Source organism: Onthophagus taurus, chromosome 7, assembly GCF_036711975.1.
Source record: "Onthophagus taurus isolate NC chromosome 7, IU_Otau_3.0, whole genome shotgun sequence".
Taxonomy (NCBI): Eukaryota; Metazoa; Arthropoda; class Insecta; order Coleoptera; family Scarabaeidae; genus Onthophagus; species Onthophagus taurus.
In genome coordinates, this window is record NC_091972.1 from 13,298,593 (window position 1) to 13,311,556 (window position 12,964).

Below are 12,964 nucleotides of genomic sequence, written 5' to 3' on the forward strand. Positions count from 1 at the left end.
CAACATAAAGACCTATTGTTTGTTCACATTACGCGATATTTTATTGTAGAATCTGCGTGCACGTGATGATAATGATTCATTATAATGGCGCTATTGTTGACACACGAGCAGATTATCTACGGTAATTACCGCCATGTTCGTGTACCATATAACGTTTCTAGAATCAGATTCTAAACGGAATCGCAGATTAATAACATCATCCTAAATTAATATTTAAGTTAAAATCGTAAATCAATTTATTTTGAAATTTAATCTTATCATTCCAAGTGGAGAATCACACAAACTAATAGATTAATTTAATTGATACTCGAATTGCCTATTATTGCATAATTAAAAATTTTAACACGTTTTAGACACTTAATTACCTTAAGACATAAAAGTCTCTAATTTGTATTAAACCTGTCTACTCGAATTCATTTATTGAATTCATGTTTTTATCAATATTATTATTTATGATAGAAAAGAAAAATTCGACGAATTTATCTAGAATTAATACACAATTTAAATGCACGAAACTATTTCTTGACATCGTAATTGGTTTCTAATAATAATGATAATTAATAACTGCTATGTGTTTGAGTTATAAATTTCCTTTTGGGTTAATAATAAAAATGAAGCAACAATGTTCTGGCTTTATTGATCAAAATATAGCCAACAAATTAAATTCTCAGAACCGTTCTAATATCTTGAATGGTTTCTAAGAAATCGCGCTCCCTTAAAAGTCGAAGTAAAAGGTTAATATTTTTCAATATACATGAAAAAAGGAAAATGTCTTCAGATTTTATTAAGATAAAATAGATAATTAAATATAACATAACAAAAATAACATCGATAATTCATAGAATATTAGATATTTGAAAACAATTTCGAAAAGAAAATATAGAAATTAAGTCATGAGAAATTAAAATGTTGCATTTTCTTCTCAATGTGTGCTGATGAATAGCACGAGGGCGATATCGTTGAAAAGCTCAATACCTTTCTTTCGAAGATGTCAAGCTTATACTTGATCTTTTCGGCAGAACTCATGTTTTGCTATCATATGTTACGATTAGTCTAATGTTTGTTTTATATATTCTCATCTTTGTTTGTCGGTGTAAATCTTGTGATCTGAATACGGTAGCTAATGTGAAGCATACTCACTTTTTTTCTATTATTTTTTGTTTATTTCTATACTGTGCCATCCCTGCATAACATATCCCCATATGCCTTTCCAATACCGAATCTATAATTACGTCCTGTGTTTGTGTTTATCTCCAATTCCGCTTCCTTGGCGTGGCTCTTCAGTTGAAAGCATTCATCTCCTCTTCATCCAGTTGTCTTATGATCTTATGATGATTTCATGCATTTAATTAAGTAGAGTTGGAAACAGCTCATCCTCTGTTTTAGTAGATCTATTACTTCACTGTTTATTCGCACCCTTGCTTTAGTATTCTCCATTGTAGCTTTTATGAGCCATATTAGTTTAGGTAGCACGAACATCTCGTATAGGATTTGATAGAGTCATCTATCGCGTCATGTTCCTGTTTAACCCTCCGCATACGAGGTGGGGTATCATATACCCCAGCTTCAGGAAACTGAAAAAATTGAAAAACAAAAAAGACGCGCGATCGTGTTCTATGTAAAATTTTATAGAAATAGTATTTTATTTCCGGGGTATGTCATATCCCACCTAGTATGGCATGTGAGATTAATTCACCTCGTATGAGGAGGGTTAAAGTCTATAAAGGTGTTATGTTTTCAAGTTGTGCACAGGATCTGTTTTACCGTAAATATTTGGTAACTTGTTCCTGCCGCGTGTAAAACCGGTTTGATATTTACCAATTTTTGTGTCTGATATTGTGTGAGCACCTTGTACGCTTACCTAGTAGAGAACATTTAACATTGCAAGAAAAACAGAGGAGTTAAAATTTCAGTTAATAACTGAAAATATTTTCTTTAATCCAGGTTAATTAACCCTGTAGCAATAATGCGGGAATGGATGCGGGAAAACGTACATCCTTTCAAATTAACACACGCTTAAAGCAAGTGATTTGCTTGTTTTACACCTGTATATATGTTATTAGTAACAACACTTATTAGTGATAAAAAGTTATTTCAATTTTATTAAATATACCGTTCACCTTCATCTTTACATTTATTTAAATCGTTCTATATTACGTATTCACCACCATTTCAAGCACGCTAATACGCATATTATATGAAGACACACGACTGTTCTAATATTATCGAATGAAATAACGAAAGTTTGGGAAGCAGACATATGTTCGTTAAGTCCACTACGCTCTATGAGAATTAAATCATTACGACGTAATTCAATTTTACGTTTTGTGTGAAATGACATATTTTGTAAAACTATTTGCATATTTTTTTGCAATTATATTGATCGAACGTGATTTACATATAACGAGTAACAACGTTACAATTTAAATTGATGTAATCATAGTAATCACACCAATTTTATATAAATCCATATAAATCTAGAAATTTTATAATTTCAATTTTACAGTTTCATGTTTTAAACAAAGCTGAGCTTTGTTTCTAATGAAGATGCTATATTAATGATATACTAAAAGAATTTGTTACTTATTTTTCTTAGCATGCTTTAAGTAAAATTTCACCATGACAAAAATCAAAAAGTTAGTCTTCTGCAATTGGCGAGGTGAGTAATATTGGTAAATACTTTCTTGTATTTATTCGGTAGCTTTATATAAGTTCGATAATGAGGTGCTTCAAATTTCTGACCAGTTTCTTAGGTTCTTTGAATAGATAGCTGCGTATTTTCATGTTTAGGTACTATCGGATTGAGGCATAGCCTGAAATCTCCTCCGGTGAGAATAACTCTGCCGTCCTGTACATTACGTTATAGCGGTTTACCACTTCCCACCAAACGTAAGGTTTTGTCACCTTACGTTTCTCATCATTTCTCACGTTCTCTGATCTAGCCATGATCTAGCATGAGTACAAAAAGTGATATACCCATCCTCGAAGGTTATTTCCATAATGAAGGAGAAGTTGGGATTTCTCATTGGGTTCTTCGTCAGAATCTTGTTTGTTAAAACAGGTGTAGGAGTAGAAGTCACCGACGGGGTTAACTATTTCACCGCCTGTTCCTGAATTTCTTCACTATGGCATTCAGAGCAGTGGACAGAAATCACTTTGCATCCGTATCCAATAACAAGTGGTTTGGCAGCGAGAAGTTTGAAATCCTTCGGAACTTTCTTGTGCAGCCAACTAATGTAGTATACGAGATCCATTTTACTACAATGAGCCAGTGTAACTAAGCAGGCAGAAACGATGGAACGTCAATCACAGCTTGTTAGTAACAATCCCACACTACATTTCAAGAATCATTCCGTTCTTATTTGCAACGCATCATCGAACCTAGACAATCTGTTCTTACACAGGAAAAAATATAGAGTAAAAATCAACTCTAAAACATGGTTCAGATCGGTCCAATTTATTTAGAGTTATTTTTTTGCACTATATAGTGTAGGTGAATAGATTAAAAATTTACACTAAATAGTGAGAAGATGGTGTTTATTAAATAGTGTAAAATCGTTACTCTATAACAGTGTATTATATGTAATCTAACTAGATGTTGTCGTGACTCTAATTAGATACATTTCTAATCTAATCAGTGTAAATTATTAAAAATTCGCTCTAATTTTACTCTATTAATTGACAAAATATCACTAAATAGTGTGTATCTTACACTTATTAGTGTTAATTTTTAATAGGAAGTGGTGTATTTTTAGGGAAGTTTTACGTTTGTAATAAAAATCAAAATTATAAAATATTTGTTTTTATTTTTACTTGTAATATATTGTTATAACTTAAATTTAAAAAAATTAAATTCTGTTTATATACATATAACATATATAATACTTAATTCATTTTAAAGTTTCCACCGAGTCACCATCAAAACTGCATCTAATGAGTCTTCTATAAGTTTCCTATTTGTATAGTTGCACCAAGTTGCACATTTTTACCAATCTTCACAAGGAACTTGTATGTAAAATCTTCCGGAAGTTCCACTAATTTCACATCATGAATGTTTTATTTTGGCAAACATAATTAAAATAAAAATAATCGTTCTTTCTTTCTATATCGCGTAAATCAGGTCTCGAGACGCTATCGACTTCCGACTCGTTTAGTAGATGACCGTTAAATTTTAGCTTGTATCACACCACATGTTGATCACGTGGTACCAACGAGTAATCCCGAGCAAAATAGTGCGGTGCCTACGAAGTACCCGAAGGAAAAGTACACGTCTAGTGTAAAATTTAATGTTTTATATATTACATAACTTCACTAACATAAGTAAAAAAGAACTCTCCTTTAGAGAACTGTAAAAACTACTCTATTAAGTGAATAATATATGAACTCTATATTAATATTAAATATAGTGTACAGTAGAGTTATTTTTACCATGTGATATTACAATTTTTACTCTAATTCTTTTTACCAACTACTCTAAAATTTTTACACGACACGATTTTTTCCTGTGTACCAGGTGGTAATCGTGAAGAGGACCCAAACAAAGTACAAATCTTTTCACATCATATCCGAGGCAATACAAGATCTCTGTATTCCAGTTTTCTGTGTCCCTACCTAATGGCGTTCATCATACCAGGAGGACCATTTTACTAACAAATCGTCCCAGGGGATATTGACCCCTCACAAACCATGTGGCGATAATCACATGGGAAGTTGTCTACACGAGTTAGTCAAACTACTGTTCCCAGTTGATAATCGTCAAAGCTACAAACGACTCCCCCATCATCTCGGCGACGATGCTTTTTATCAACTTTTTTTGGATGCAACCCTCATTGAGAGAACAAACTGTTTTAAACTTTTTTAAACCTTTGATTTTTGTGAAGGTTGTGTTTATACTTAGATTGTCCTGAATTTGATGTAAATAAGCTAAAGGATTTTTGAGAGATCACATTTCAATGAAATTCAAAAAATTAGATTAATTTTTGTAGTTTTGAACTAAACAATTTTGTTCCGGGTAATTAGTTTATACATTTTACATGTGTTAAATAGTGTTACAAATCTCGTTCGAAATTATCACTTTCCCCTTACTTGTTCCCTACTGTCACGACTCATATTAAATTCTTCACCCCTCACCCATTAACGATCCAAAATTTATCAGTACAAATTGGATGGATGTACCATCAGCTACCGGCGACGATTATGGAAATAGCAACAGCCCAAATGGCTGGTATTATGAGCGTTGAGGTTATTTATTAGCGGTTTGCCCGTTGAAAATATAAATAGGTCGTAATGCCGGAGATTACAAACTGTATAGGGGGTGAATACGTGTGATTTATATTTCGCCGTCCCTAACGCGATTGAGTCATTATTTTCAGTACAAAAAAAGTCTTGTAGATTATACCTTTGGCGGTTTATAAAAATCGAAAGGAGTCCAAATTTTCGTGATAATAAGCAATAATTTTTGTTAGTAAGTAAAAAAGAAATATTTAAGATTTTAATCTAAATCATTTAAATGTCTATTATTAAATTGTGAAATTATTGCATTACTCAGTCATTTCTGCAACTTCAATAGGAAAATTTATATACAATTTTACTAGAGAGTACGTCCAACTGTAAAAGTTCCAAGTTAATTAACTTCTTGGGTATAAAAAGAAGAAAAACTACCACTCAGATACCCAGCTACAAACGACTAGGAAAAATTCGGGGTACATAATTGAATTCGTAGCAGGAATTGTTGGCAGTAATCAGCGGGAACGTTGAATAAAGAAAAAACTAAACTGGTTCCACTTCGCGCTCTCTATTTCCGCTATTTTTATTTCTCGGAACCTCCTGTAAATAATTAACAAAGTACGAAGCCGATATCGAACGCTACTTTACTGTTTCGTCGACCATAACGGCAATTGTAAATAAGTGAGCCATTGGGAGCCGAAGTGGATTTATTTCGGTCTGACAGCTATACGAACTTCCGAGCAATTTAGCTGAACTCCCCTTCTATTAATTTAATTGAATTCTTAACTGCCGTGTATATGAGAAAAATATCGATTTTGATAATTAACAGCGGAAGACCGAAAACGACTTCTTTGATTAACCGCAAAACTTTAAAATTTCCTTTCCGAAGCAATTAAGATATTTTGCCTTGCAAACTGCACACGACTAAGTTTTAATTGTCAATTAATAAGCGGACTGACGCGTTGGTTTAAATTAATTCAGTGGCGTTACCGTAGAATGGACGCGCCCCGTATTATTGCACTTCAAAGTTCTGCTCCTACCTGTCCAAAGTTTACACTAGATGGCGGAATCGAAGTTAATGTCCAATTAAACGTCGCTTAACAAACACGTCTTACATAATTTGATTTTAACAAAACACAGTTTTTCGTAATTAACTTTATAACTTTATTCATAAAAAAAGCAAATATAAAAAAATAGAACTGCAAATTAAGGACAATAGCAATTAGCTTCATAGGGAGTGTATGCCGTCATACAATGGCCAGCTTCATTACGGTGATTAAAGTAATTTACAGCAGAACTTGGAAAAAGTTGTAAGAGACTGCGTGGCCTTATTTTAACGGCGTTTATGCATGCTAAGTTGAGAAAAAAAATCAGAAAGCTTCGCTCGGTAAATTCCACCCTAACAATGCCATTAAAAAGTTCTGACCGTTAAATTCTAGGACTTTATAACGAATTTCTTATGTCGGTGAAAAGATTTTATACTTTATAATGGAAATCGTTACAAACTAGATATTTCCGAATATATTCTGAAATATATTTTATTCAAAAGAGATCATTTATACCAGACGCAGAACTAAAAAGATTCGGATTTAACCATGATTCTGCCCAAATTTGTATGCATTAACATTATTCACTTAAACAGTTTAAAGTGCAATTAAAAATTTTTTATATAACGGACTTTTGGCTATAAGGGCAGAGAATTTGATATCTTCCAATGTCTCTTATGAGGTGAATGATCCTGGTACAGCGATAAAAAATATGAAATTTTAGTAACAACAATAAATCTCGTTAGAAATGTAGGCAAAAATATCTTTTTATGTGATCCATTAAGAGTTAAAAAGTTGGGGCTTTAGAATTACGTGGTGCATGCACGAAAGTTCGCTTTGAAAGGGGGAATGTAACGGATGCTTCCGCACAATAAACGCCAAAAAAGCACCATAAACTTATACAAAATAACTCGGTAAAGTACGTAGCAAAGAGCCCGCTTGTCCTCTGCCGGTGAAATTTCGGCGGCGTGAAAACGACATGGTTGCCATCTCTTAAATCTAAGACTTTCTAGCGCCGCCAGTACGGCATGATATACAACTCCGGTCTGCACCAAGAACTTTGTCAAACTACTTAGGAGTTTGGGTGGCCTTTTTTTCCGCGCAACGCCGACATCTTCCGGACACAAGGAACTCCTTTAACTTCTCCGTGTAATTAAAAAGCAAAACTCGACGAAGCTGCAGCTTTCTTTAGTTTCTTCTGCGGGTATCTGCCAATGGATAGCAACGTGTTTCTACTAAGTAATCGGGAATTTCATTCTTTTTAGACTTTAAGAACTTAATTTATTTTTTTCATAATCTTAACTCTATGATATAGTTTTTTTTTAAATACTACAATTATTACACTACTAAAATAATAAATAGTTTTGAATGTATTAAAATTTATATTTAGGTATAAACATTTAGAGTGCAATAAATAAATCCATTAATGGATTAATAATTGATGAAATCGTAAAAAGTTCCCGATTTAATTCGATATATTTTATTCAACACAAAAACGTACTCGGCAGTAAATGAACAGAAATAATAATTTTGAGGACCAGTTATTTAAATATATCGCAAACTAAATATTTGATATATTCAAATTAACGTTTTATATGGAAGCACAAATATCAGTAAATAACAGGACATTGCACTAAATTTACGGTGATTCCACATTTTTATTAAGGTTTTCTATTCAGGGTCGGATTAATGCATTTCGTGTGTTTGTGAATCCAAGAGCATTATGATCGATGCACGACTATTCGATGAGTTTACAAACATTGTCAATAACGTTAAAGTAAGTTTATTTTAGAACACACATATGCGATACAGACAACAGTGGAATTACATTAAAGTTTATAGAGTTTAAATCCCCTGAATTTGTTGACGTTAACTTGGTTTCCTTCTTTTCTTTCATGGATTTTCAACAAGTCGAAATTTTCTTCTATGAAACTCATATGTCGAATTGTTTCGTGTATAGAACAGATAACTTTAATTTATTTTTTTAATCTTGTTAGTTTTTCACAATTGAACGATTTTTTGAGACAACGAAGATGCGAAACTGTATTTTCCGGGCTTTCGACACTCTGCTAGCTGTTGCTAAATAGAAAATTTATGGTACGGATTAGGGTCGTTCTAGACAATGTTTGTTGCGAAATCTCTCCCGCCTCGTTTCAAGCTTGAAGCTGTGTTAGCAGAAGTACAGATCGTTACTGGCCGCCTCGGCGTAGCTTTATCAGTGATAAAGATTAAGCTTACATACTTCTTCGCGACCGTATTAGTCCCGGACAGCGTTAAGGTCGTCTGGAAGTTCCCGAGATGCTATCCAACCTCCGGCGACGCGGCGCCACGTCAAACTGCAAATAAGGATACCAATGCTGTTGGGGATTTTTCCTCCAAATCCTCCGCGAACAGGACTTATTTTTCACGTTGGCACTTTTTGAGGTCAACGTTTTTCGTTAGCTAAAATGAAAGTGTTATCTGTTGATTAGAAGAAATGATCATCTTTTTATAATAATGAATTAACTTTCTAGGAAACTCTAAAAAAGTTGGTCATTTTTTAGGGTAGTAGGTTTAAAGAACGTCACCTGAATAAAGCGGTGAGAGTTTAAATTTCAAGGAAAAAGAAAGAATAATGGGTTCGCCCCCCAGCAATCAGCATTTCCATTTTACTCTTCTCGAATTGATTAAAAATCTGGATGATATTAAAACTTTTTGGTTACTCGAGGCTCCGCTTGGGTGTAGATAATTCCCCCTTCCCTCATCCCGTCAATTCCCTAACGCTTTTTGCCTTTTCTTTTATGTATTTTCCACTCGGCTCATCGGAAGCCATAAAACAATGCCATAAATTATCGCAGACTGTGACGTCATCAGACGTGTCCATTGTAGGATTCCAAATTGTAATTTAATTAAAAGATTTCTAGCCTGATGCGCGATGCCACCGGAGCGCGGTGTCCTTTCGCGATAAATCATAGCCTTATCACTGCTGAATTAAACTTTCGACCTTCGAGCGACTTTTGCGCTAAATTTATGAACTTAAACCTCCGACCTTGGGGATTAACGAGGCGAACTTTGGAAGTTACTTCCCGATTTTTTTTTTTGATCTGCAATACCAGTTAGTTTCGACTACTAAAATCAACGGCACCGATTTTATTATCGAGTCATCAAACTTACCGCAAGAACCCAAGAATGGGCCACAATCTATACTTGCCAAAACTTCCGCAGAACGCATTAAGATTAAGGGACTAATCTAGGCGCACAAAGGACTTCCTTTCAAACCAGTTTCCCGCGAACTCCGTCGTCGAATAATTCGCAACAGCTCTCTTCGTTCGCAGATAAATCTTCCGGAGCGACTTAATTAAAATTACCTGCGAGAGACGGCGTTTTTCACTGCTACCGATTTAATTATTGTACCCTAAACGACCGCCCACTTCGCAATATTTATGGTCCGTCCTTCGTATCTAATTAAAATTTCTCCCACGACGACTGTTAACGAAATCGTTAGATCCCTCGTTAACTCAAGATGAAAAGACAACAAACAACTTTTTCATCGCTTCCTTGGGTATCATCATTTATATTGGATATCTTACACTTTATTGCTACGATATATCGAAATATACAGGTTTCTTTTTTTTTTGTTTTTCACCTACGGAAAACCATACAATTATTGGATAGTACAGATATATTTATTAAAAACAAGATTTTTGCGCAGGTTTATGTATCACAATCGGTTGTGTTGCCGAAATATGACGCAAAGTTGGCATGTTAAGTTAACCTGAACATGAGCAAGTTTTGACAAGATTTCTCTTTTTTTGTGAGCTTAATCCAACTCCAAAATGTAGTTTATGGTTTATGGTCTGGTTTATGGTTTTGTTCCAAGGTACAATAACTGCATTATACTCAGTGTGGATTTTAATCATTGGATGCTCTCCAATAGCTATAATTGTTAAATTGTAAGTCGAAATTGTTATTGGAAAACAGTCGAATACCTACTGTTTCGTGATCATATACGAGGGAACTACCTATTCTCTGAGTAATCGTACAGTAATATTGGTTTTCTATTTAGCTTTATGGTTAAACCAGTTGAACACAATAATGAATTGAACTTTTTGACAAAACTAATATTTACTCATCTTTTTTTGTGCCGCTATGACATTGTTGCTAACGGACGAACGCCAAGTTACAACTATTTTGCGTTTTGGATTGCAAATCCCGTTCTTTCAAAAATAAAAACTTAAACGTCTCAAATCATCAACATTCTCCCACTGAGACAGTATTCATCCGACACTGCCTCACACTTATTCACAAAATCTCATAGATAATTTGACCTCACGTTCACATCGTGTTTTCCGAATAGCGTCACTCTCGCACTTATCACTATCTTCTTCAACCGAATAACGGAAGACGGAGACTTCTATGCCGAAGTCTCATCGATGGCAGATGCAGATAAGCTGCAGCACAACTTAAACACAATAGTGCAATGGTGTAAGACCTACAAACTTAACCTTAATATAGATAAATGTTGTGTACTTACTTATAGCCGATGCTCGTCACCATGCATATATCCTTACAATATTGCTGGCAGCATTTTAAGTCGTGTTGAGGAGTACAGGGATTTGGGGGTCCTGTTTGATGCTAGTCTTAATTTTAAAAAACATATCAATAATGTGTGTTCGGAGGCCTTTAGGTCCCTAGGTTTTGTGATGCGTATGTCTAAATATTTCACAAGTGTCAGCTTATTAAAGACCTTGTATTGTGCTTACGTTCTGAGTAAGTTAGAATACGCTTGCCTGATTTGGAGTCCCTTAAATGCATGTGAGTTCTTAAGCCTTGATGGAGTCCATCGTAGATTCTTAAAATTTCTTTCTTACAAATCTGATGGAATTTACCCTGAGCGAGGTATACCACAAAATGATTTGCTTGCACGACACAATATGATTTCCTTGATGGACAGAAGAAACGCGTTTTATGAAAGGTTTCTACAAAGGCTTATCGAATATAACATCGATTGCCCTTTCATTCTTGAGCGACTAGGGTTTGTTGTTCCAAGGAGTAACTCAAGATATAGCTGCGTATTCGTCATTCCTTATGCTAGGACAAACATTATGAGACGGGCGCCAACATACACTCTCTGTAAAGTGGGCAACAGGATTCCAGACAATCAGTGATCACCTGCATGCAAATTCACTTATACATGTAAATTCACTTATTTAGTTTTTATTTTTATTTTCTTTATAATTCGGTCAATTGTTAATTTCTTGAATTTTTTGTAATTTTTGTTTTTTTTTTCTCACATACAGATGCATATTATTGTATTATTACATTATGTAATATATATTGTTATCCTTTTTTGGGCTATGCCTGTTGGGTAATAAAGGAATATTATTATTATTATTATTATTATTAAAGGTTCCGACGTTATTAAAGGGACTGGTTGCTCTTCTTATTCTTGACTCGTGCACTTTAATGGGTAGAGTCTCTAAAGTGGACGAATGACTTGTCCATACGGAGTGTGGAGTTTCACTAGTCGCACTTTTCCATCGATACCAGGTATCAGTTCAATAACCCGTCCCATGATCCAGTCAAGCCGTTTCGAATTGTCATTTCCAATTAAAACCACTTCGTTCAAGCTCACGTTTCGCGGATTTTTCACGAATCGCGTTTGTTGTAACTGTCCTAGGTATTCCGACCGTAATCTTTTGCGCAAATCGTCACGTAACTTTTGCAATAATATCGATACCGTCTGTTTAACGCGTTTCTATCCACGGTATCCCAGTCTGGTGCACTACTTTCTCTCAGATCGCGCAAGAACACTACCGGCGATAGAGTAATTAAGTCCCCCGTTTGCTCCGAGAGAAATGTTAATGGTCGCGAATTCACGACAGACTCACAATCACATAAAACAGTATACAGTTCGTCTTGTGTTAATTTAGCCTTTCCCAGCACTTTCTTCAACAGCTGTTTGAGGAGTCCTATGAGGCGTTCCCACCAAGCTCAGGTGCAGACGACGGATATAAACGCCATTTGGAAAACAGATTTTCAGTACCGACAAAATTTGTGCCATTGTCAGAATAAATGACATGCGGTCTACTCCTTCTGGCAATATATTTTTGCAAAGCCCTTATGAATGTTGCCGTCGATAACGAATCCACCAACTCTAAATGGACCGCTCGGTAAATAGCACACGTGAACAAACATATCCAGGTTTTTCCTCCACCGCGCAAATACAATGGACCGGTAAAATCCACTCCAACAACCTCAAAACAAACAGCATCCTTCACACGATTTGTGGGTAAAAAGGCGGGGCTTTCTCTTCCGCACATTTTGAAGATAACACAATCGTTCACGATAGCACGAATTGCTTTCCCCCCTCCAACATTGACCAACATGACATTTTTCGATATGGTAATCTCTAATCAACCTTCTTATCACTGGATGCTTTCCCGGAAGAACGTAAGGACTCCGGAATGTTTGTAAATCGTCTCTCATAGATATTCTCGTTTCCAACACCAAAATTCCATCTTCATCGTTTCGAATGTTCAGGATTGAAAGCCGATTATCTTTTGCTGGAAAACATTCTTGCTGAATTATGGACATCAGTCTCTTTTTTGCCCCATTTTCCTCTTCTACAGTTAGAGACTTTTCTCTTCTCACATCATTATATCTACAGTTATATACAAACCGCAACATCCAAGCAATCATTCGGACGGTTT

At 35.0% G+C, this 12,964-nt stretch overlaps 1 protein-coding gene across 2 annotated transcripts in view; it reads left to right on the forward strand.

The window, feature by feature from the left end:
- LOC111425263 (zwei Ig domain protein zig-8-like) overlaps nt 1-12,964 on the forward strand; it is a 175,884-nt gene that overhangs the window by 22,541 nt on the left and 140,379 nt on the right. The gene's annotated exons all lie outside the window — the stretch shown is intronic.